General features: G+C 39.6%; 1 protein-coding gene across 2 annotated transcripts in view; it reads left to right on the top strand.

Annotated features, from left to right (window-relative positions):
* Positions 1-11461: 11461 nt before the first annotated feature.
* The window catches only part of LOC141265486 (cadherin-9-like), a 567900-nt gene continuing 554092 nt past the window's right edge, over positions 11462-25269 (top strand). Inside the window, exon 1 of one of the 2 annotated variants that reach the window (XM_073678637.1) lies at positions 11462-11917. The gene's annotated coding sequence lies outside the window, so the exon portion shown is untranslated. The remainder of the gene's footprint in view (positions 11918-25269) is intronic. The other variant, XR_012320104.1, reaches the window with a different exon arrangement.

The following is a 25269-nucleotide window of genomic DNA, read 5'->3' as shown; positions in this document are numbered from 1 at the left end:
TACCTGTAACGGCTGAATGCTGTCTTCTGTCTGAAGCCAGACTGCGCGTCGCGCATGCGCAGTCTATAAAGGCTCAAGACAGAGCATGCATCTCCCGTTAAATTATAGATATTATATATTCCACAGCATATTAGTTTTTTGTATTCAGTTGTATTGAAAAAGTACAATGCTGTTATGCCTAGTGGATCATGAAGTATTTTCCTGGTATATTGCAGCAGTTCACCACAGATGTTGTGCAAATCTACTTGAAAATACAATAGATGAGTGGCTTTTCTTTATTATTAATTTTGAGAGTGCTATTTTTTGATGCATAATTTTCTGTTGTTCAAGCATACTATGTATCATATTAGTACTCTTTTTTTAAAAAAAAGAATTTGATTTTTAAGGCAAAATCTTTAGAACTCATGTTTTTTAGCCCTATTTTAAAGGATATATTATATTGCATTATTTAAATTGGATTCGCAATATTGCAGGCTACTGTTGGAAAGAGTATACGTACAGTATAAGCCTCTGAACATGCATATTCATTACAGCTTAGCTAAACTTCTGCACTGCAGGCTGAAAATGAAAGGGTCATGCAGAGTTTTGAACAGACTTGACAGTGGATTAAAAGGCATATTTAGTCCAGCTACTAATGAAGACTAATTATTATGCATTTCATTATGACTATGAGTGTTGAACAATTATATTTGCATTTCATGCCATCTCGCACCAAATGTTTATTGTCTTTGATAGAATATGGTGGTATTTCACCTATACACTGGATTTGTCTGGTTCACAGATTGGGGCCTGTCATTTTAACCTTGAATGACTACAAAATGTAAGCACATAGATGTTAAGCCATGATCTTGTTTCAAAGAGAGGTGCAGTAGTGTTAACTCATTGAAGAATTATCCAAATTCTGAATTTAACCCCTTCCCTCCATGTGCCGTATACAGTGGGTACGGAAAGTATTCAGACCCCTTTAAATTTTTTACTCTTTGTTTCATTGCAGCCATTTGGTAAATTCTAAAAAGTTCATTTTTTTTCTCATTAATGTACACTCTGCACCCCATCTTGACTGAAAAAAAACAGAAATGTAGAAATGTTTGCAAATTTATTAAAAAAGAAAAACTGAAATATCACATGGTCATAAGTCTTCAGACCTTTTGCTCAGTATTAAGTAGATACACCCTTTTGAGCTAGTACAGCCATGAGTCTTCTTGGGAATGATGCAACAAGTTTTTCACACCAGGATTTGGGGATCCTCAGCCATTCTACCTCGCAGATCCTCTCCAGTTCCATGAGGTTGGATGGTGAACGTTGGTGGACAGCCATTTTCAGGTCTCTCCAGAGATTCTAAATTGGGTTTAGTCCAGGGTTATAGCTGGGCCAGTCAAGAATGATCACCGAGTTGTTCTGAAGCTACTCCTTTGTTATTCCAGCTGTGTGCTTAGGGTCATTGTCTTGTTGGATGGTGAACCTGCGGCTAAGTCTGAGGTCCAGAGCACTCTGGAAGAGGTTTTCATCCAGGATATCGCTGTACTTGGCCGCATTCATGTTTCCTTCAATTGTAACCAGTCATCTTGTCCCTGCAGCTGAAAAACACCCCCATAGCATGATGCTGCCACCACCATGTTTCACTGTTGGGATTGTATTGGGCAGGTGATGAGCAGTGCCTGGTTTTCTCCACACACACCGCTTAGAATTATCACCTAAAAGTTCTATCTTCGTCTCATCAGACCAGAGAATCTTATTTCTCATAGTCTGGGAGTCCTTCATGCATTTTTCAGCAAACTCTATGCAGGCTTTCATATGTCTTGCACTGAGGAGAGGCTTCCGTCGGGCCACTCTGCCATAATGGCCCGACTGGTGGAGGGCTGCACTGATAGTTGACTTTGTGGAACTTTCTCCCATCTCCCTACTGCATCTCTGGAGCTCAGCCACAGCCTCTTTACCTCTCTCACCAAGGCTCTTCTCCCACAATTGCTCAGTTTGGCTGGACGGCTAGGTCTGGGAAGACTTCTGGTGGTCCCAAACTTCTTCCATTTAAGGATTATGGAGGCCACTGTGCTCTTAGGAACCTTGAGTAATGCAGAAATTCTTTTGTAACCTTGGTCAGATCTGTGCCTTGCCACAATTCTGTCTACGAGATCCTCGGGCAGTTCCTTTGGGCTCATGATTCTCATTTAGTCTGACATGCACTGTGAGCTGTGAGGTCTTATATAGAAAGGTGTGTGTCTTTCCAAATCATGTCATATGAGTTTAATTAAACACATCTGGACTCCAAAGAAGGAGTAGAACCATCTTAAGGAGGATCACAAGGAAATGGACAGCATGTGACTTAGATATGAGTGTCTGAGCAAAGGGTCTGAATACTTATGATCATGTGATATTTCAGTTTTTCTTTTTTAATAAATTTGCAAACATTTCTACATTTCTGTTTTTTTCAGTCAAGATGGAGTGCAAAGTGTACTTTAATGAGAAAAAAATGAACTTTTTAGAATTTACCAAATGGCTGCAATGAAACAAAGAGTTAAAAATTTAAGTGGGTCTGAATACTTTCCGTACCCACTATATATACGGCGCTGCGGGAGATGTTTTCCCGCAAAGAGCAGTTTATATATAAGGTGGCGAAGTGATCACGCGGGTTCGCGCTGAGCACTGCCGTGATCAAATGTGGATGCCAGCTCTATATTAGAGCTAGCACTGATCATTGGCTTCTAACCCCTCTGATGCTGCTGTCAATAGTGACAGGGGCATCGCAGAGGGAGTGAGCTCCCTCTGTGCTCCCATTGGCACAATGTGATGCGATCTTGTTGTGCTGATGGTCTCCATAGTGACACCGGGGCCCAAGATAGCGACGGGGTCTCCCAGGGACAGTGGCCTGTCAGCTCATGCTCAGAGCAGAAGCTGACATGCTTCCTCCCTGCATGTCAGTAGCTGCTCCGATGCTCTGCAGTGCAGAAGCATTGCAGAGTGTCAGATAACAATTTGTCAGTCAGAAATTGATGTCTCATCCTGGGACAATGTAAAAAAGTTAAAAAGTTAATAAAAATTGCAAAAATATTAAAAAAAAGTCACAAAATAAAGGGAAAAAAAATATTAATCCAATAAATACATTTACTTATGTAAAAAAAAATACACATCCTTGGTATTGCTGAGTCCGGAACGACCCGAACTATAAAACTGTCCCGCTAGTTAACCCCTTCAGTGAACTCCGTTAAAAAAAATAAAACAAAATGAGGCAAAAAACTATACTTTATCATAATACTGCCAAACAAAAAGTGGAATAAAACACAATCAAAAAGACAAATGTAAATAAAAATGGAAAAGCTAAAAATGTCAACTAGTCCCGCAAAACACATGCTGCCATACAGCTCTGTAAGCGATAAAATAAAAAAAGTTATAGCTCTCAGAATAAAGCGATGCAAAAATAATTATTTTTTCTATAAAATAGTTTCTATTGAGTTAAAGCCCCAAAACATAAAAAGATATAAATGTGGTATTGCTGTAATCGTGACCCGAAGAATAAAGCTGCCTTATCAATTTTACCACACGCAGAATGGCATAAAAAACCTTGCAAAAGCAAATTCTGAATTGGTGGTTTTTGTTCATTCTGCCTCCCAAAAACAGATTACAATGCAGTCAAAAATGTCATGTGTCCAAAAATGGTACCAATAAAAAAGTGAACTTGTCCCACAAAAACAAGCCGTCAAATGACTCTGTCGGCCGAAATATGGAAAAATTATAGCTATCTAAATATGGTGTGGCAAAAACTTGCTTTTACAATAAAAAGTGACTTTTAGTGTGTAACAGCTGCCAAACATAAAAACCAGATATAAATCTGGTATTGCTGTAATCGCACCGACCTGAAGAATAAAGTCGTCTATTCACTTATACTGCATGAGGAATGGCGTAAAAATGAATAAAACCAATTATTCACCTGCTGTTGATTTGTTCATTCTGCCTCTCAAAGTTTACAGTAAGGCTTGGCTCACATTTATCCTGCTCTCTGCACTGAGCACTTACACAAGGATTACCGTGTATATCTCTTAAATACGTGATTCAAACAGAAGATTCCCTGTAATGAGGCAGATGGAGGCATTGTAGATACCATCTGGCCTGTGATCCGGCGGTGTTAGTCTTTTAAGGCATGCAGAAAAATGTCGTAACCCACAGTTTTGTGCACTTCTGAAAACAAGGACAACATCACTCAGAGATTTAGATGGAAACCTCAAAGTAAGTGCTTAGCGTAAAGAGCGCTGGATAAATGTAATCCAAAATGCTGTGTAAAATGTTCCCAATAAAAGCCTCAACTCAATCGACACAAAAAAGCCTCCACACAGTTTAATCATCTGTCACTGGAAATATAGGGGGCATCCATGTTACTGGTATTACAAAGGCTTTGGAAAAGAGTTATGGCTCCTTGCCCCCCAAAAGAAATTCAGCATATTCTGTACTCCCAAATCCAAATGACCCCTCCCTTCTGAACCCCAGTGTGCCTAAACCGAAACTAGCATCCACATGTTTGGCTTTTCTGTAGTGATAAGAGCCCGCCTAATTTACAGGTGAATATCTCCAGAAGCACAAGCTGGGCATAACGTATTAGTCACTACAACATACTGGTCACTAAAATGTCAGTTTGCAATTTTCTTCTTACTTGATGGGGAATTCTACTCTTCTAGCACCTAGGGGCTCTGTATATACTGTAGAGTCTGCAAACTATTCTAGGAAAATCTATGCTCCAGGAGGCAATTCCCTCCTGAGTCTCGTTGTGTGGCTAAGCAGCACTGTACAGCCACTTATTCGGTATGTCTAAATTCAGCAGGAAATGTGGGAAAAATTTTGGTGCCACTGTTACTCATTTCCCAGTGGGAAAATGTAAAATCTGGGATTACAACTAAATTTTGGTGGTAAAAATGTAATTATTTTTTCTTCACTGCCCAATGGTATGAAATGTTGTGACACATCTGTGGTGTCAATTTGATTATTTCATCCCTAGTTGAATTCATTGAGAGGTGTAGTTTGCAAAATCAGGTCACTTATGGGGGTTTCGGCTGTTCTGGCACCTCAGGACTCTATCAATGTGTCATGGCACCATCAAACAAGTCCAGCAAAATCTGCAATATGAAGCTTCTTCTCTTCTGAGCTTTGCACTTTTTCACAGCTCAATATTAAAGACTTTTCGGAAGCACCTGGGGTTCAAGGTGCTCACCATACATCTAGATAGGTTCCTTGAGCGGCTTAGTTTCCATAATAGGGCAATTTGTGGGCGATTTCCACTGTTTAGGCATCAGTATGCTCAAGATGCCTAAACCTGATCCTGTTACCCTTGTGAAAGTAAAAAAAACTTGGGTCTAAAGTAAAATTTTTGTGAAAAAAAGTTAAATGCTTATTTTTACCTTCCATATTCCATTAATTCCTGTGAAGCACCTGAAGAGTTAACAAACTTCTTGAATGTGGTTTTGAGCACCTTGAATGGTGCAGTTTTTATAATGGTGTCACTTTTTAGTATTGATTGTCATATAGACCCCCTCAAAGTCACTTCAAATGTGATGTGATACCTAAAATGAAAAGTTTTGTAAGTTCTGTTGTAAAAATGCAAAATTGCTGGTCAACTTTTAACCCTTTTATCTTACTAATAAAAAAATGATGTTGCAAATATTGTGCTGATGAAAAGTAGACATGGGGAATATTATTTATCAACTATTTTGTGTGACATATCTCTCTGATTTCAAGGCATAAAAATTAAAATTGATCCGTTTACACATTCAAGAGTTATTACCTCACAAATTGACAGTGGTCAGAATTGAAAAAATTGGTGAGGATGGTGAAAACAGGCTCGGAGGTGAACGTGTTAAGGCTTGCATTTGTAAATGAAAATGAGGTCCCGGTGTTTTAGAAATGCCATTTTACCTAACAAAGTTATTTTAAACAAAGCGTAAATAAGTTAAAATAAGTTTTGAGTTTGCTTCATTGTTTCAATAATCTAATATTAAAAGCACAAACACGCCACCTGAATACACCTGAATACAGCATACAAATGACAATGCTTTTGTGAAATTCGCTTTGGGTGTTGCGCGTCAGGTGATGGTGTTCGCTCAGTTTATCAGCTGCCACTATTTCTCATAGAAAGGGGTGCTTGTTCTTTTTTCTGATGTGCAAGAGAGCAGACACCATTCTTTGGACTTGTCTTTGAGATCCAAAGTACACTGCACTTTACGTACCAAAATCAGCAACTTTGGCCGGGGACAATCCATGATTTTCACAGCTTACTAGGTTAATGTTTCAGTGGCAGCAATGTACCATCACATCTGGGAAAGGTGATGATACCTCTGCTACTGTAAGCTGGTTATGTTTCCACTACCTGGTGGCATTTATCTGTCTCCTCAAACACCTTTTTCAGATCTGGTTCTCCTGAAATGATTTTATCTCCTAAAGACACAGAGCACATTATTGAATCCACAAACTGACTGCTTTCTTTCTGCACTGCAAATCTATTTTACAACTTGGAAACCTGGGGGGAAAAAGCCATGCATCATGCATCAACTGTCTCACTGCTTCCTTCATTGTGAAAAGCAACTTGAAATTGTCGTGAGCAACAATCCCAGATTTTTCTGGCTGCCTTCCAGTCAGGTAAAATAACTCATCCTGAATTTAATAGTAAAAGATTTCCTTCACAAATAAACACTCTTGAGAAGGTGGTTGCTATAGCCAGAAAAGTGTCAGACAATTTTAATAGACAAAGGATGCACTCCTAATTTTGGAAGAAGCATACCACTGAAATGCAATGTGGCATATGTTTCAACATTTGGATGAATAATATAAAATGCTGACAGTCATTATCATGAAGCAGTCAAACTGAAGTATGGGTTACTTATAGATCCTATAATGGCAGCTAATGAAGGATGGACGTCGCCTACCGCAGCCCTTTGAAGAGGCAGCAAAATTTGTTAATAGGGACGTGTGTTGAATCAGCAATCAGGATAACTAATAGTTATCCTGGAAAAAATACTCATCAACATGTAAGAGGGGATGGAAGAAGGTCCATGTCACGTGCTGCAAGTTTTGAAAGAGAAGGAGAAAGTATAGCAGAAGTAGGAGAATGTGAAGGAGGATACAGATTGGCGCAGACAAACAATGAGGCAGAATATCACAGTGAAAATGACAATGCTGGCCATTGCAACCAACTTTCACAACTGGGTGATGACTATGGAACAACATTGCCCTCGATCCTGGCGAGCATGGCAAGTTGTATAATAATAATAATCTTTATTTTTATATAAAGATTATTGTAAGTTGTATAATAATAATCTTTATTTTTATATAGCACCAACATATTCCGCAGTGTTTTACATACATTATCATCGCTGTTCCCATTGGGGCTCACAATCTCTTTGGAGTGTGGGAGGAAACCCATGCAAAATCAGTGAGAACATACAAACTCCTTGCAGTATGTCTTTAGAGTGTGGGAGGAAACCCATGCAAAATCAGTGAGAACATACAAACTCCTTGCAGATGTTGTCCTTGGTAGGATTTGAACCCAGGACCCCAGTGCTGCAAGGTTGCAGTGCTAATCACTGAGCCACCGTGCTGTCCGCTGCAATGCTTATGGGGCATAAAGGCGTATTGTGCATGAAGCAAAGTGATAACTATTAGATAGTCTCGCTTTTAGACTCTTGTTATAAAAGTAAAATAGGGAAATTTTTTCAGATTCCAAAAGGGAGTTTAAATGGCTTATTGCCTCCTCTAAGACGCTTTTGTTGAGTGAATGCCTGCTGGCAGAAAAGAAGACCCCTTTGAGATCTATGCAGAGAAAACATTTCCCTACCTCTGCCAGAGTTGGGGTTCCATTAAGTAGCAGAGACAACCTGGTAGACCTCAGTGAACACAATTGCACTGCCAGATCAGCCAGGTTTAGACATAAATAGACTGTATCCTTTCTCAGGCAGATACCCTGAGCCCTGATCTCATGGATTTCTGGGTAAACACCCTGGACTAGTGGCAAGAACTGACCTAATTTGCTAGGAGTCTTCTGTGTTGTCCAGTCTCCAGTGTCATGTCAGAGAGGGTATTCAGTACAGCCGGTGGTTTTGTCACAGCAAAGCAAACCAGGTTATCTGACACAAGTTTAGGAAATGTAACTTTTGTTAAAATCAATCAGGCATAGATCAGTGCAGACTTTCATGCAACTATGGCTGATGCCAATGAATGAATTGGTCATACTATCTTTCTGCCTGCCAGACTGTCCATTAAATGTCTTTTCTACCATTCTGCTGATGTGTGCCAATGAACCACACTCAGTCAGGCATCTGCTCCTTGTCCTTCACATCATCTTTACAGTAGTACTCCCATTGTGAAGGCTGCTGTTGTTGGCCGTAAACTGCTACACATCTTTTTGCCTGCTATGTCCTAACTCACTAAAGTGTTGCTTCTGCCGCAGCCACTGCACAACCATGCCAGAAGCACATCTCCTGCCTGGCGACTGTGTTTCATAGTGCTGGACAGTATAAATGATGCTATGAATATACTCTCTTTAAGGTTCACAACCATGAAACAGCTTCCAAAATAGGGCTTATTATTGGAAAGGCTCGGTGACAACAAGCCATAGGTTCTTAACTTTGAAAACAGTACTCCTGTTTTTTTATCCTTAAAAAAAGTTTATTAATTTGATGTGTTGATTATAAGTCATCATAATTGCCCAATTATTTTGTGATTAGCAAACTAGTTGAGGACTCATAAAAGGGATTATTTTTCAATCCTGGTTAAGAAACAATAACTTCTTCATATTCAAAACTACAATTGCTTTTCTCTCTAATCAATGAGATAATTTTGGATAGCTTGTGAAAAAGGAAGTGCTGTTTTGTTTAGAAAGGTGGCAATGGTAAGCTCTTTATATACTTCCCTTGATTCTCCTCCTGACACAGGGATAATTTTTGCATCCAAGTGAAGATACCATGACTTCTTCTGTTTGTATCAACTATTTATAAACAACAGTAGGGCAGGCCTATGCCCCCAACAGGAGTAACTTTTTGACCTTACATACAATATAAGTAGCCTATATAGCTTGAAACTGATGTCTATGGTTAAATAAGCTGTTGGTTACTACCGCTTGCCACCTGTTTTAATCTATCAAAGCAGGTTGATGTCACTTAGACATTAAAAGGACTGTGTTTACATTACAGAGACCAATATGGGTTCAATATACTCTTAGGGGAGTTCTGAGTTTTATACACATATTTTCCAAGTAATTAAATGGTTTTTAGTTATGTGATTCGCAGCAACTTTATTTGCTGCGATTAAAATTTTGTGTACAATTCTGCAAATCTGGCGGATTAGAATTTTACAAAATTTGCTCATCTTTAGTTTGCACCACACCAATCCACAGTCAGACAGATTTTGTTCAAATAGTGGATACTCAAGTCTACTATTACTGTCCTTAGGATTGGTCAATCAGCAAAGATCACTGAAAAACCAAGCTGTATAATAGTCTTTGAGGTCACAAAGGATCCTAATCAACTAAAAGATCTCTAAGCAAATAAAGGTCTCTCTCATATTAGCTTATATTAAAGGGGTTGTCCACCACTCAGACAACCCCTTTACAATATGTCAGCACTGACTCTGCAAGGGCTTGCATTACATTGCTACGTCACGCAATTTCAGTGGCCAATCAGCAGTCGTTTAAATCTCCCTTCTTTCAGACAAAAATACATACATCTGGAGGAAGTGATAGCTGTTGCTCTCTCACTTCTTCCGAATGTACAGTACAGACAGTACTGTATGTGATATGTTTGAAGGCAGAGAGAGTTAAGCCATCACTTATTGGTCACAGAGATAATGTTACATTATGCAACCCCTAGGTGAGCCAGTGCTGACACCATTGGAACGGCGCCAGGAACAAGAAGCGAGTGTAAGTGTTATTATTTTACTGGGGGCAAACATTCAGATTGGGAAGAGGTTGTCCAAGTTGTGGACAACCTCTTAAATGTTCCTGAGACCACTATCAGAAGAATACTAAACAACTATGTTGTGCATGGCTAGACTGAAAGGAGAAAGCTATTGCTCCCCAAAAAGAACATTGCTGCCCATAGGCAGTTTGCAATGATCACAGGTAATAGCCAAAATGCTATTAAAACAATATTTTGTGAATGAATCAGGTAAAATAGGACTTTCTGGTTTAAATGAGAAATATTATATTTTGAGAAATAAAAATGCTGCACTATAGCATAAAAACTTCACAAGTGAAACTTGGTGGAGGTGGTGTCATGTCTTGGTCTTGTTTTGCTAGTTCAGGGTAAGGACACCTTGCCATCATTGATAGAACAAGTAATTTTGAATTATACTACCAAATTCTAAAGGAAAATATCAAGACATTTGTTTATGAGCTGAATCTCAATAGAACATGGACAATGCAGCAAAACAATGACCCCCAAGCACAGAAGTTGGTCTACAAAAGATTGGTTAAAGAAGAATAACGCTAAACTTTTGGATTGACCTGACCGTAATCCTATATAAATGTTGTGGAAGGCACTGAAGTTCAGGGGAGAAAACCCACCTACATAACAGGTTTTAAGTTATTTTGTAGATAGGAATGAGGTAAAATTTCTTTAAGCCGATGTCCAGGACTAATTAACAATTACAAATACTGGAAACATTTATTTTTCTCATTTAAAACATGACAAAGACTAATATTTTTGAACCAATTGTTTGATTTGGCTTTCTTTAACTTTTGTGCTTTTAGCACTTATGCGAAAATCTGATGTAGTTTTATGTCAAGTTTATGCAGAAATATGGAGAATTCTAAAGGCTTGACAAACTACAGCACCACTGTATATCAACTATGCCACATATAGAACAGCTTTCTAATATAAAATAATAGCACACAATAAAGTAGTATATTTTTGTTGAATAAAATTTAATTAATGGTAAATATAAGACTCACTTTTGCCCATGCTGTTTTACATAATCTCATGTGCTGACCTTATATTTACTACACGGTAGGATCATTATTTATATTAATGTTTGCCTAAGTCTTAGCTTTCAAATGAGCTATTAATGTGAATAACCTATGGATTAGTCACATCTGATTGACATGCTAATTTATTTTGAAGAAAAGTCTAAAAAAAAATCATTCCAGGTTGAAGATGAGACAGTTAACTACAGATCAGCACATCTTAAATACTGCTCAAAATTATAATTTGCTGATTGCAGTTTAATTAGCATATTTAATACTGGGTTTGTATCTCTTCTCTTTTTAAACAGATGGAATGTTTAATCTCTGCCAACAAGTCTAAAAAAAAACAGCTTTGGCAGAGCAGTCATCTAAGGTCTAAATGATTTTAAATTGAGCAAGCCAGTCCCAATTGATAGCAGAAGCGGCGTGCTAAGGTCTCATTATGTAAATGCATGTGTGTAGTTCCTACAGCATGAAGCTGGAATGTTATTTTTCTGGCGATGAAGTAGTTCGAGATTTTTTTTTTTTTTACCCTGCTACATTGTAGCTGAAAGCAGATTAGATGGGGCTGATTAACTGTGGCTAGATCCAGTCTGTTACAAAGTAGTCTTTAAGAAACCCCTCCTCTGTGTTCCAACCCACCCTATTCATTTGCAAATCATTCTGTGTGCAGCCAAGAATCCCCTCATGCTATTTCTCCTCCTTCCCCAGCCACTGTATAACCCTCCATGCTGAATACTGCTTTTCTATCAGCAGCACAATCTCTTCATATCCTAGCCTTGTTTATTAATCTCCAGGAAGCCAATCAGTCTATTTGACTGCAATCTCTCTCTCTCTTGTCAGAGTTAGAATAATACTGGAAGAAGCCTAGTAGATAAGAGAAGATTTAGCAGAGAAGTTACTGTACAGCACAGAGGAGAATGTAATGACAGCGACCTGCCGGACATAGATTGATGTGCTGAATGCTTCCATTGAACTAAGGTAAGTGCCTGACACACTGCTAGTTGTGCTTTACTACACATATATGCTTGAATGCAGCATCTATTTTCTGTAAGTAATGACTGTTTGCTTCTATAAAAGAATTCTATATTTCTATTGCCCTGCAAATTAAAAAAAATACATATACATATATATATGTGTGTATATATATATATATATATATATGTTTTATTTTTTATATATTATCATGCATTCACCTTAGATGAAAGACTATGGAATAATTCTTATTTAAACCTTAAACTCTGTTCAGAAGAATCAATACAATGTAACAAACACTGTATTTAGGGACACATTTAGTTGAGCATAATATTAACATTGTCATGTGTCAGAGAGTGAATAACTGGGGACTGGTAGAAGCAAGGCAAAGTAGGTCTATTCCAGGGTGAAAACTTATTAGTGCTTTGATCTTCCTTAGATATTAATCAACACTAAACCCGCGACGAAGCAAAAAACTTAGAAACTGGCATTAAAAAAAAAATGAAATGATTCAGCAATTACGTGATAAATTGTTTTGTCTTGCCAGCAATATATAAGAGAATGGGTGTAATTGCATATTTCTTGTTACCTTGAAGGCCCTGAAAATGAAATGATGAATAACAGTTGTAAAGAAATCAATATTTACTGAGACTGGAAGGAAATGTTTCACTATATATATATGGGCAAGTTGTGCAAAATCTAGTAGTGCATCAACTCATTTTACGTAAATGTATATGGATACTTTGAAAATCGCTTTTCATTCTTTTATGGTATCATCTACCAGTTTGCTTCAGTATCCTGAGCCAAAAAGATGTAGTGTAATAGGACAGGATCCAAATGATATATATATCTATCTATAGATATATATATATCTATATATATATGTATATATATATATCTATATATATATGTCTATAGATATACATGTATATCTATATAAATATATATATATATATATATATATATATATATATATATACACATACATATATACATATATATGTGTACACATATATATTATCCAAACTGTTTTACTTACCACTACAGGTATAACTACTGCAATATAAAGTTCTCACTCTTCACAAGCTTCAATTGGTTATCTCTTCCAAATTAAGCCCTGATATGCTAAGCATTGAATTATATTGGCACGTAATGTATGAGTCAGCATAGGGTTAAAAATCTGACTAAGTACACAGTCATAGAAAAATCCAAAGAAGAAATGTTATTCCATAGGGATCAGCTTTCTCTTGATGATTAACAATGAAATAATATGATCGTGAGTCGAATTCTGGCAGAATTTCCTTTATTTTCTTGAACTATGATAGCACTTTTCCAAGCACAATAGTTAAATCAAGGTCAGGGAGATATTTAATACAATTATAAAAAAGCTCTTTATTTGGAAAAATGCATCCTACTCAAGGTTATGTGTGAATAACTGTACAAAGCACATGTTTTCTAACCATTTGGTTTGCCATTATTCAGAAAAGCTGTGTACGCTTTCACGATTTTAAGAATTTTTCAGAAAAACATTTTCAAGAAATATCTATGAGAAGTTAGACTGTGGACATAAACTGATTGTCATTCTTCTGCTCTAACCCAACTTTAATCTGTATACAAGTTGTAGATAACCATCCTGAAAATCTCCTTTGCTGCAGAATTGTTGTCACGCAAGTATATCTGTATAAGCTACGATTACCCGGCTAATGCTGACTTTATCCATATTGCCGATATCCTTAAGAGTGTGTGTAGATGTTAAGCCGGGGAAATCTTTTATATTTATGTGACTGGTTGTTTCATGCCTTAGCTTTCATTCTTTTTTGGAATATTAACTTTAATGAAATTGCATGCACACTTTGCTTTTTTTTTCACTTAAATTCAGTTATATATTGCAAATTCCATAGTAGCCATAAGATTACCAATACTTATCTCATAACAGATCTTGATAAATGAGCACCATGGATATATGAACTGCTAACGACCTTCAGATGTCATCTGTTTCTACCCAAACAAATTATATCGCTCTCTATAATTACCCTTAGAAATTTGAGAGGGCTTTATCTAAAAAGGTAACCTGTAATATCCCAATGACTATCAATGAGAAAGTACAGGTATTATCAGATACTTCCAGAAGAAGGCAAGATCAGTGTTCTTGCACAGGGTGGAAGAGTTCATGGTCCATGCAGTAATATGTAGAGCAAAACTAGATCTGAAAATGTCTTCTGCTTGGTATGGGATCATTGTTGACAGTGCGTCAGCGTTTAACTGCCCTAATTTTAAGGATTTATTTGTGCAACATACCATACTTTTGGGTTTTGTACAAACATTTCCATAAATTTGCTCTTAGCTTGACATATGCGAGGGTGTTTAATGCAAGAAGTAAAAAAAATATGATTTCATGACAATCTGTCACAAGATGCCTATACTTTATATGTCTATGTGTGGCCACCAGGTGGTTATGATCAGAATTGAAGCTTATCACGAGTTTTGATTGCAAGTTGTTATATTGTATTGAATTTGTTTAATGAGAAATGGAAGTCGTTGACATAAATGAATTTAACGTGAGGGTGAGCATAAATATGGTAGGCACTATTCTTGTCATTAATGTATGCCACTATCCATGTATTGTTGGTAATAAGTATATGGGTAATGTAGGCTCTATATAGCCATGCACTGTGTGATCTGTATGGTATTCTGGTGTCTCTGCATGCACCATTTAACAAATCAGTGTGGATATCTGGGCAAATGATCACATCCAGAATGATACTAATTGCTTTTTGGACCTGAAAAATGTATAGAACGCCAATATAATATTTTCTGGATATTGTATTGCACTCCTAAGGCAATAAGTGTACTTTTTTTTGAGTACTGCATGCATAATTTATCAGGATGCAAGTAGACCTAAGGTTCAGTGACAGAATATTTACAAAATCTATACTAAATGTTTGTAATTGTAAAGATGGTGAAACTATACCTGTTTATTTTTTAGTTTTGTATTAACAGTAGCTTTATGATAAATTGCTGCTTCTCTTTCTACTGTATCAAACGCTGAAATGTTTTTTTCAATGTGCAGGACTTAAAAAGATTACAATTGCAATTACTCAAGGACACAGTGACTAATAACAGTAACAAAGTAAACTATAGATGTGAAGAAAGGGATTCTATATTCATCAAGAACAAGAAATCATTTTTCCCAGCTCATTAGAGAACAAGAAATCCATTTGACTATATAATCATTAAATGTCAAATTAAATTCTTCAAAAAATTATATTCATTAAAATATTTCAATACAACACTTACTTAATAATATATATCCTGCTGTAGAACCTGAACGTAAAATACACTCGCCGAAAAATGTACATTAAATATGTATGGCTGCTGAACATATCTGGTAAAATCAAAGGAAGGAATTTTAAGAAAATTATTCTTTTAGATAGAGTATTGTCATAGGGCAGTGACATTAATGTTGGGTAGTCCAAATTTTGTTAAATTATTCAAATGCTAATCATGTATGATGGATGTACAAAACATGAGAGGCATCTGTTTTTATCTTGACATTGATTAAGCAGAGGCAGATGCTATCATCCACAATTATTTTTTCATTAGTCATCCAATCCTTTGTCTTTTGACCATAATATAAGGAAAAAAAATTATATTATTTCTGACTTTATCTGATCTCTGTTTTCTTTTTGTTACATTTTTTGTAATAAAACAACAGTGGACAATATAATAAATAGCTAAGGCTAAGAAATCCATTAGGGATGAATATGTAACTTGATAAACTTAAAATGGCAGTAATGGAAGCTTAAAAGATAAATCAGCAAATATGAAGCGTAGGAATAAAAACTGAATGAGAAGATGAAAGTATTAAGATTTGACTACATTGTTTATTTTCTGCGGTTTCCATTACTTCAATTTGGCAGGTCTTTGTAGAGTTCAGCACTATTCTGTGGAGTTGCTCAAAAAACTTTGACTAAGAAATGATTGAGATACTAAAAATATTTTAAAATGCAATACTCCTAGAGGGTGGATGTGCCAAGAAGGTGATGTGAGCAGATGCAGCTGACAAATTCCCACTCACTTTTTCTATATACATCCTAAAAAATCTTACTTGCCTCAAATGTGACCCTTAGTGCGCAAAACCTGTGCTAACATTTCTATTCTTTCTTCTGCAGACACTTTACTTGATACCTTACTTCCCAGTGAGCAGGGAGGTTCTCCATTTAACTTAATTTTCACCCCTCCTCACTTAAGAGTAGAGATGAGCGGTGTTCGACTAGAACTGTTCGCCAATCTCAAATTCGAGCTGTTTTGGGCGGTGTTCGAGTTGTTCGACGAACCCGAACGATTTGCAAAAAATTCGGCTGTTCGAGGTTATGTTCGATAACTGTTCGTGCACCAAAAGCGTGTCCTGCATGTCTGGCGCTATTTAGAGCACCAATCATGCAGGGATTGTCTGTCACTCACTGTAATGCCACAGCCATGGTGGTTGTGGCATTACAGTGATTGCCCAAATCGATGGGAACAGTGCTCACAGTGAAACATGAAAAGCCGGCAATTCAGCAGCGGCATACACCCGTACCCCACAATTTAGAACCGAAAGAATAGAGCTTCACACATAGATTAGATAGATAGAAACATGTCAGCCAAATATATATGAAATACAGTGACAGTGTTGCTTACTGTACTTGTCATTTAGTGTAAAGGATTTATCAAAAAAAATAATAGTGTTTTCATGCACCGTCTCTTTAAAAAAGCCGGCCGGCAATTCAGCAGCGGTACCCGACAATTTGGAATAGAAAGAATAGAGAATCACACATAGATTAGATAGATAGAAACATGTCAGTCACATATATATGAAGTACAGTGACAGTGTTGCTTACTGTACTTGTCATTTAGTGTAAAGGATTTATTAAAAAAAATAATAGTGTTTTCATGCACTGTCTCTTTAAAAAAGCCGGCCGGCAATTCAGCATCTGTACCCGACAATTTAGAATAGAAGGAATAGAGCATCACACATAGATTAGATAGATAGAAACATGTCAGTCACATATATAAGAAGTACAGTGATAGTGTTGATTACTGTACTTGTCATTTAGTGTTAAAATAAAGGATTTATTTAAAAAAAAATTGGCGTGGGGTTCCCCGTAATTTTAGGCTCTAGCAGAGGTTAAGCAGACGGCTGGGGCAGATGTTTGAAGCCTGGGAAGGGGGTAATACCCACGGAGCTTCCCAGGCTACTAATATCAGCCCCCAGCGGAATACTTAGCCTTTACTAGCTATTAAAATGGGGGACCCCCCCAAAAAAAATGACGTGGGGTCCCCCCTATTTTAATAGCTAGCAAAGGCTAGGCAGACAGCTGGGGGCTGATATTAATAGCCCAGGAAGGGTGCCATGAATATTGGCCCCCTCCCAGGCTAAAAACACCAGCCGTCAGCCGCCCCAGAAATGGCGCATCCATAGGATGCGCCTATTCTGGCACTTAGCCTCGCTCTTCCCACTGCCCTGTAGCGGTGGCAGTGGGGTAATAGGGCTGGGGTTGATGTCAGCTTATAATGCCACCTGACATCAAACCCAGGTTAGTAATGGAGAGGCGTCTATAAGACACCCCCATTACTAACCCCATAGTCAAAGTTAAAAGAAAACACAAACACCCAGAATAAAGTCCTTTAATTGAAATAAAGACACAATCCTTTATTGTTCTAAATTAAACCATACTTACCATCACGCCCATTCCAGCTGAAGCCAACGATCTCCTGCAATAAAAGAAAAATAATAAAGCAACCTCATCCTTACCTTCCCATGGTTCCCACGATGGCTCCAGCTCTGCTACATCGAGATGACAGGCTGGACCACAGTAGAAAGCTGCCATCCAGCCTGTCATCCCGCAGACACTGAGAAGCGCAGGCATGCTTGCGCTCCTCAGTGTCTCGCTGTGACGGCATAGTGGTCATGTCTAATATTGGCGTGACCCCATGAATTTCGGGCTTACTGCCAGCTGATAATGCCAAGCTGGCCCTAACCCCTTTATTACCCAGTGAGCCACCGCACCAGGGCCCTGGATGAGTTGGGTACAGCGCCAGAAGATGGCGCTTCTATGAATGCGCCATTTTCCGGGGTGGCTGCGGACTGCCTAGTTGTACCTGGCTGGACACAGAAATAGGGCGAAGCCCCACGTATTTTTTTTTTTAATTATTTCATGAAATTCATGAAATAATTAAGAAAAAAAGGGCTTCCCTATATTGTTGTGTCCGGCCAGGTACAAATAGGCAGCTGGTGGTTGGGGGCAGCCCGTTCCTGCCTGCTGTACCTGGCTGGACACAAATATAGTGCGAAGCCCCACGTCAATTTTTTTTTAAATTATTTCTTGAACCTAGATGGTGGCCCGATTCTAACGCATCGGGTATTCTAGAATATGTATGCGGCAGACCCGGTGCAATCAGCAGAGCGGTGTTTAAATTTGGCGCCAAAATCGCTGACTGGTCGCAGCCAGCAACCGCGACCAATCAGCAAAGCGGTGTTGAAATTTGGCAACTATATCACTGATTGGTCACGGCCGGCGGTCGCGACTAATCAGCCGAGCAGGGTTTAAATTTTGCACCAATAATGCTGATAGGTTGTGGTCGCGACCAATCAGCAAAGCGGTGTTTAAATTTGGCGCCAATAATGGTGATTGGTCACCATCGCGACCAATCAGCAGAGCGGGGTTTAAATTTGGCGCCAATAATGCTGATTGGTCGCAATCGCCGGCCGCGACCAATCAGCAGAGCGGTGTTTAAATTTGGCGTCAAAATCGCTGATTGGTCGCGGAAGGCAACTGTGACCAATCAGCAGAGCGGGGTTTAAATTTGGCGCCAATACTGCTGATTGGTCGCGGCCGGCAACCGTGACCAATCAGCTGAGCAGGGTTTAAATTTGGCGCCAATACTACTGATTGGTCGCGGACGGCGACCGCGATCAATCAGCAGAGCGGGGTTTAAATTTGGCGCCAATCTCGCTGATTGGTCGCGGCTGGCGTCCGCGTCCAATCAGCAGAGCGTTGTTTAAATTTGGCGCCAAGCTCGCTGATTGGTCGCGGCCGCTATTTAAATGTGGCGCCCAAATCGGTGATTGGTCGCGGGCAGCGTCCGCGACCAATCAGCAGAGCGGTGTTTAACTTTAGCGCCAAGATCACTGATTGGTCGCGTGCGGAGAGCGCGACCAATCAGCTAATCGTATTGTTGAGGACCGGGGAGCGCCGCTGCCTGGTCGAATACTTCCGTTGCGAGAAGCCGGGAGATGAGCGACTGCTCGCAGCAGAAGTATCTCGACGTGCAGCGCCGCTCCCCGGTCCTCCCTTGACACAATAGCCGCTGATGTCCCCACAGTATCCGCATGGTGTTACAAAGATCTGGACATTTGTGTTAAAAATCGCTGATTGGTCGCTGGCGCTGCCCGCGACCAATCACCGATTTGGGCGCCAAATTTAAATATCGGCCTCAACCAATCACCAATCTTGGCTCCACATTTAAACACCGCTGTGCTGTGCCACATTTAAATAGCGTCCGCGACCAATCAGTACAGCGGTGTTTAAATGTGGAGCCAAGATGGGTGATTGGTCGCGGAGGATATTTAAATTTGGCGCCCAAATCGCTGATTGGTCGCGGGCAGCGCCAGCGACCAATCAGCGATTTTTAACACAAATGTCCGGACCTTTGTAACACCATGTGGATACTGTGGGGACATCAGCGGCTAGGATGTGAAGGGAGGACCGGGGAGCGGCGCTGACATCCAATTGGTCGCGGCCGCTATTTAAATGTGCCGCACAAATCGGTGATTGGTCGCCGTTTTGACCGCGACTAATCACTGATCTTGCCGCCAAAGTTAAACACTACTGTGCTGATTTGTCGCGGACGCTGCCCGCGACCAATCACAGATTTGTGCGCCAAATTTAAATATAGACCGCGACCAATCACCGATCTTGGATCCACATTTAAACAACGCTGTGCTGATTGGTCGCGGCCGATATTTAAATGTGGCGCCCAAATCGGTGATTGGTCGCGGTCTTGGCGCGCGACCAATCACTGATCTTGCCGCCAAAGTTAAACACTACCGTGCTGATTGGTCGTGGACGCTGCCCGCGACCAATCACCGATTTGTGTGCCAAATTTAAATATCAGCCTCATGCACGTCACTGACAGCGTGGGAAAATTCTCCTGCATTCAGCGCTTCAGCGTGAGAATTCTCCCACGCTGTCAGTGACGTACATGAGGTGAGCTGACTTCATTGGACATGAGCTCACCTCATGCACGTCACTGACAGCGTGGGAGAATTCTCACACTGAAGCGCTGAGTGCAGGAGAATTTTCCCACGCTGTCAGTGACGTGCATGAGGTGAGCTGAGTTCATTGGACATGACCTCGGCTCATCTTTATGCCATCACAGAGAGACACTGAGGAGCGCAAGCATGCCTGCGCTTCTCAGTGTCTGCGGGATGACAGGCTGGATGGCAGCTTTCTGCTGCGGTCCAGCCTGTCATCTCGATGTAGCAGAGCTGGAGCCATCGTGGGAACCATGGGAAGGTAAGGATGAGGTTGCTTTATTATTTTTCTTTTATTGCAGGAGATCGTTGGCTTCAGCTGGAATGGGCGTGATGGTAAGTATGGTTTAATTTAGAACAATAAAGAATTGTGTGTTTATTTCAATTAAAGGACTTTATTCTGGGTGTTTGTGTTTTTTTTTAACTTTGACTATGTGGTTAGTAATGGGGGTGTCTTATAGACGCCTCTCCATTACTAACCTGGGCTTGATGTCAGGTGGCATTATAAGCTGACATCAACCCCAGCCCTATTACCCCCTTCCACCGCTACAGGGCAGCGTGGAAGAGAGAGGCTAAGTGCCAGAATTGGCGCATCCTATGGATGCGCCATTTCTGGGGCGGCTGACGGCTGGTGTTTCTAGCCTGGGAGGGGGCCAATATTCATGGTACCCTTCCTGGGCTATTAATATCAGCCCCCAGCTGTCTGCCTAGCCTTTGCTAGCTATTAAAAAAGGGGGGACCCCACGTCATTTTTTTGGGGGGGTCCCCCATTTATATAGCTAGTAAAGGCTAGGTATTCAGCTGGGGGCTGATATTAGTAGCCTGGGAAGCTCCATGAGTCTTACCCCCTTCCCAGGCTTCAAACATCTGCCCCAGCCATCTGCTTAACCTCCGCTAGAGACTAAAATTAGGGGGAACCCCACGCCAATTTTTTTTTTAATAAATCCTTTATTTTAACACTAAATGACAAGTACAGTAAGCAACACTGTCACTGTACTTCTTATATATGTGACTGACATGTTTCTATCTATCTAATCTATGTGTGAAGCTCTATTCTTTCTGTTCTAAATTGTCGGGTACCGCTGCTGAATTGCCGGCCGGCTTTCTTAAAGAGACGGTGCATGAAAACACTATTATTTTTTTAAATAAATGCTTTACACTAAATGACAAGTACAGTAAGCAACACTGTCACTGTGCTTCTTATATGTGTGACTGACATGTTTCTATCTATCTAATCTATGTGTGATGCTCTATTCCTTCTTGTCTAAATTGTCGGGTACCGGTGTATGTCGCTGATGAATTGCCGGCCGGCTTTTTTAAAGAGAGCGTCTTCTGAGCAGTTTGTCAGCTTTTGGACACCTTTGAAGGTGTTTTCTATGTGTTTCTATGTGTTTTTGTTTGCCTGCCATTGGTTTTATCGGTGTTCGATGGTGTTCTAAGGTGTTCGACGAACAGTTCGACGAACAGTTCCTTGAACATCCCGGTGTTCGACGAACCGAACCGAACCCGAACACTACGGGGGTGGCTCAACACTACTTAAGAGGCACATCCATGTGCTGTTGTTTCTGAATTAACAGATCGTACCATTTTTTGACCATGACAAATAACCCCGCTGTTCTGACTCAAAAACTCCTAGAATGGGCCAAGATGATTCTATGACTGCTACTCAACAAGCTCTTCAGGTAAAGCTTAGGTCCCCTGATATGTGGCCCATCAAGGATATCCTCTCTCTTCCACAAGTCTTTTGGGAGATTCATTGAAGTCTCCTTGCACAACATTTACTGAGGAGCTAATCCATCTCATGACTGATCATTTTGTTGTTTTGTTATCATGGAGTTGCCTTTCAGACTTAGAATACTTTATTTCTATTATTTACATATTTTTTTGTCCTACTTTGGAAATGTTTTTATTTTGGAATAATCAGTGCCTTGGTATTCTTGATCCTTTAGCCCCATTAAACAATTTGATAAATGTTCCTCCTGCAGTCATTCACACTGCCTCATTGTATGTTTCTGGAAGCAAACCCCTCCTTCAGCAAAAGCTGAGTTCCCTCCCTGTATAGGTGTATTTTGAATGGAACATGAAGTTTAAGTACATAATGTAGAATATCTCCTGAAAAAAATGAATCAAGTGAAACAGTTTTTTTGTATAGAGCACTCGTATTAAATACAAAAGAGCAAATGATAAACAGCAATTTAAAACCAAAAACAATCATTCATTTAGTATGGAAACACATTTTGACTCACCTGTGGTAAATCACAAAAGAGTTTCTCCTGTAATTAATTGTCGGTGCCCATGTGACATGAATTATCCAATGAATGATGACTTCAGTGTTTTAAAAAGCCGCATGGTAGGCCCTGAAATGCTATTATTAGCAAACCCAAAGCTTCCAAAGGCCATCTCAAAAGACCTTGGTATCCTAGTTTCAGCAGTGCGCAATGTTATTAAGAAGTTTTCCAAGCATGAAACCATCAAGAACCTCCCTGGATGTTGGGGAAAGAGGAAACTTGACTAAAGATGCCTTCGAAGGTTGGTGCTGATGGTGGAAAAAACACCACGTCAAACATCCAAAGACCTGTAGGCCAACTAGGAACAGTCTGGGGTCATGGTTTCAACAAGTACCATACGCCGCACACTAAACCAAGCAGAGCATTATGGGAAAAGGCCAAGAAAGAAACCATTGCTGAAGGAAAGACATAAAAGGGAACGACTGATCTTTGCAAAATAGTATCTTAACAAACCACAGTCCTTCTGGGAAAATGTTCTGTGGACAGATAAAACAAAAATAGAGCTTAGCTTTTTGCTAATGCAAAGCAACAGTTTGTTTTCACACAGTGCAATAAAGCTTATAAGGAAAAGAACACCTTACCAACAGCTAAGTATGGTGCAGGATCCATAATGCTGTGGGGTTTCTTTTCTGTGTCTGATACTGGAGATCTTGACCGTATTACAGGAATCATGAAATCAGAGAATTAGCAAGAGATTTTAGAGAGAAATGTCATACACAGTGTAAGAAAACTTGGTTTGAGTCCAAGATCATGGGTCCTCCAGCAAGACAATGACCTAAAGCACACATACAAAAGTACACAGAAATGGTTGAAAAAGAAAAAAATGACTGTTTTAAAATGGCCAGCAATGAGTCCTGACCTCAATCTCATTGAAAATCTTTGGGGTGAGCTGAAATATGCCTGTGGAGACACAGGGTCTCCCATGGGTGTAATACTACTCAGACAACACGGTGAGGATAAAGCAGTTAACCATCAAACAAACAATAAACATCTAGAACAGTCCCAGCAAATACACAAGATGGTGCAAGTTAGAGTCTCAACACACAAAATTCGAGCCTGGTTTAAGATGGTACACATGCAGCACATAAGTGCATGTTTCACAATGGCCATGAAACCTACAAGAAGCAAAATGAAAATAAACCCTGCTGTAAATAAATAAAAAGTAAGTGCATTTAAATAAAATAGGGTTCTTAGTAACACTGTTTTTGATCAAAAATAGTATGAAAGCTATCCCACCAGCGACAAGGTGAACCCAAGTGCATTTAAATAAAATAGTGTTCATAGTAACACTGTTTTTGATCAAAAATAGTATGAAAGCTATCCCACCAGCGACAAGGTGAACCCATTCGGGATAGAACCTACTCTGTCTAATATTAAAAACCTTACTAATTGTCAAAGTTGACCTCTGTGTGAATAAGGGCAGACTGAGGCTCCAGTCCCAAAGTGGGAACACAAGCCAAGGGAAGCTTTTAAATGTGTTATCCAGCTCTAGGAAGGGAGGCCACACCCAGGTTTGCACAGAATGCAAAATATACAAAGAAAAAGCACAAAATTTGACCTTGGTTTAAGATGGTATACATGCAGTAGGTTCTATCCCGAATGCTTTTTATTTATTTACAGCAGGGTTTATTTTCATTTTGCTTCTTGTAGGTTTTTCTGATTCATGGCCATTGTGAAACATGCACTTATGTGCTGCATGTATACAATCTTAAGTCCAAATTTGAGATCTTTGGTTCCAACCACCGTGTCTTTGTGCGACGCAGAAAAGGTGAATGGATGGACTCTACATGCCTGGTTCCCACCGTGAAGCATGGAGGAGGAGGTGTGATGGTGTGGGGGTGCTTTGCTGGTGACACTGTTGGGAATTTATTCAAAATTGAAGGCATACTGAACCAGCATGGCTACCACAGCATCTTGCAGCGGCATGCTATTCCATCCGGTTTGCATTTAGTTGGACAATCATTTATTTTTCAACAGGACAATGACCTTAAATACACCTCCTGGCTGTGAAAGGGCTATTTGACCAAGAAGAGAGTGATGAAGTGCTACGCCAGATGACCTGGCCTCCACAGTCACCAGACCTGAACCCAATCGAGATGGTTTGGGGTGAGCTGGACCGCAGAGTGAAGGCAAAAGGGTCAACAAGTGCTAAGCATCTCTGGGAACTCCTTCAAGATTGTTGGAAGACCATTTCCAGTGACTACCTCTTGAAGCTCATCAAGAGAATGCCAAGAGTGTGCAAATCAGTCATCAAAGCAAAAGGTGTCTACTTTGAAGAACCTAGAATATAAGACATATTTTCAGTTGTTTCACACTTTTTTGTTAACTATATAATTCCACATGTGTTAATTCATGGTTTTGATGTCTTCAGTGTGAATGTACAATTTTCATAGTCATGAAAATACCGAAAAATCTTTAAATGAGAAGGTGTGTCCAAACTTTTGGTCTGTACTGTATATATAATACATCAGCGGAGCAATCCAGCCACTTTCTACTGAATATATACAACCCCTTGAAAAAATTATGGAATCACCGGGCTCGGAGGATGTTCATTCAGTTGTTTAATGTTGTTGAAAAAAAGCAGATCACAGACAAGGCACAAAACTAAAGTCATTTCAAATGGCAACTTTAGGGCTTTAAGAAACAATAAAAGAAATCAAGATAAAAAATGTGGTAATCAGTAAGGGTAATTTTTTTCAGACCAAGCAGATGGAAAAAAATATAGAATCACTCAATTCTGAGGAAAAAAATATGGAATCATGAAAAACAAACAC

The sequence above is a fragment of the Phyllobates terribilis genome, unplaced genomic scaffold (genome assembly GCF_046119375.1).
Source record: "Phyllobates terribilis strain yellow unplaced genomic scaffold, ASM4611937v1 Scaffold_4__5_contigs__length_816908805, whole genome shotgun sequence".
Lineage (NCBI taxonomy): Eukaryota > Metazoa > Chordata > Amphibia > Anura > Dendrobatidae > Phyllobates > Phyllobates terribilis.
This window is presented reverse-complemented; position numbering and strand designations above follow the sequence as displayed.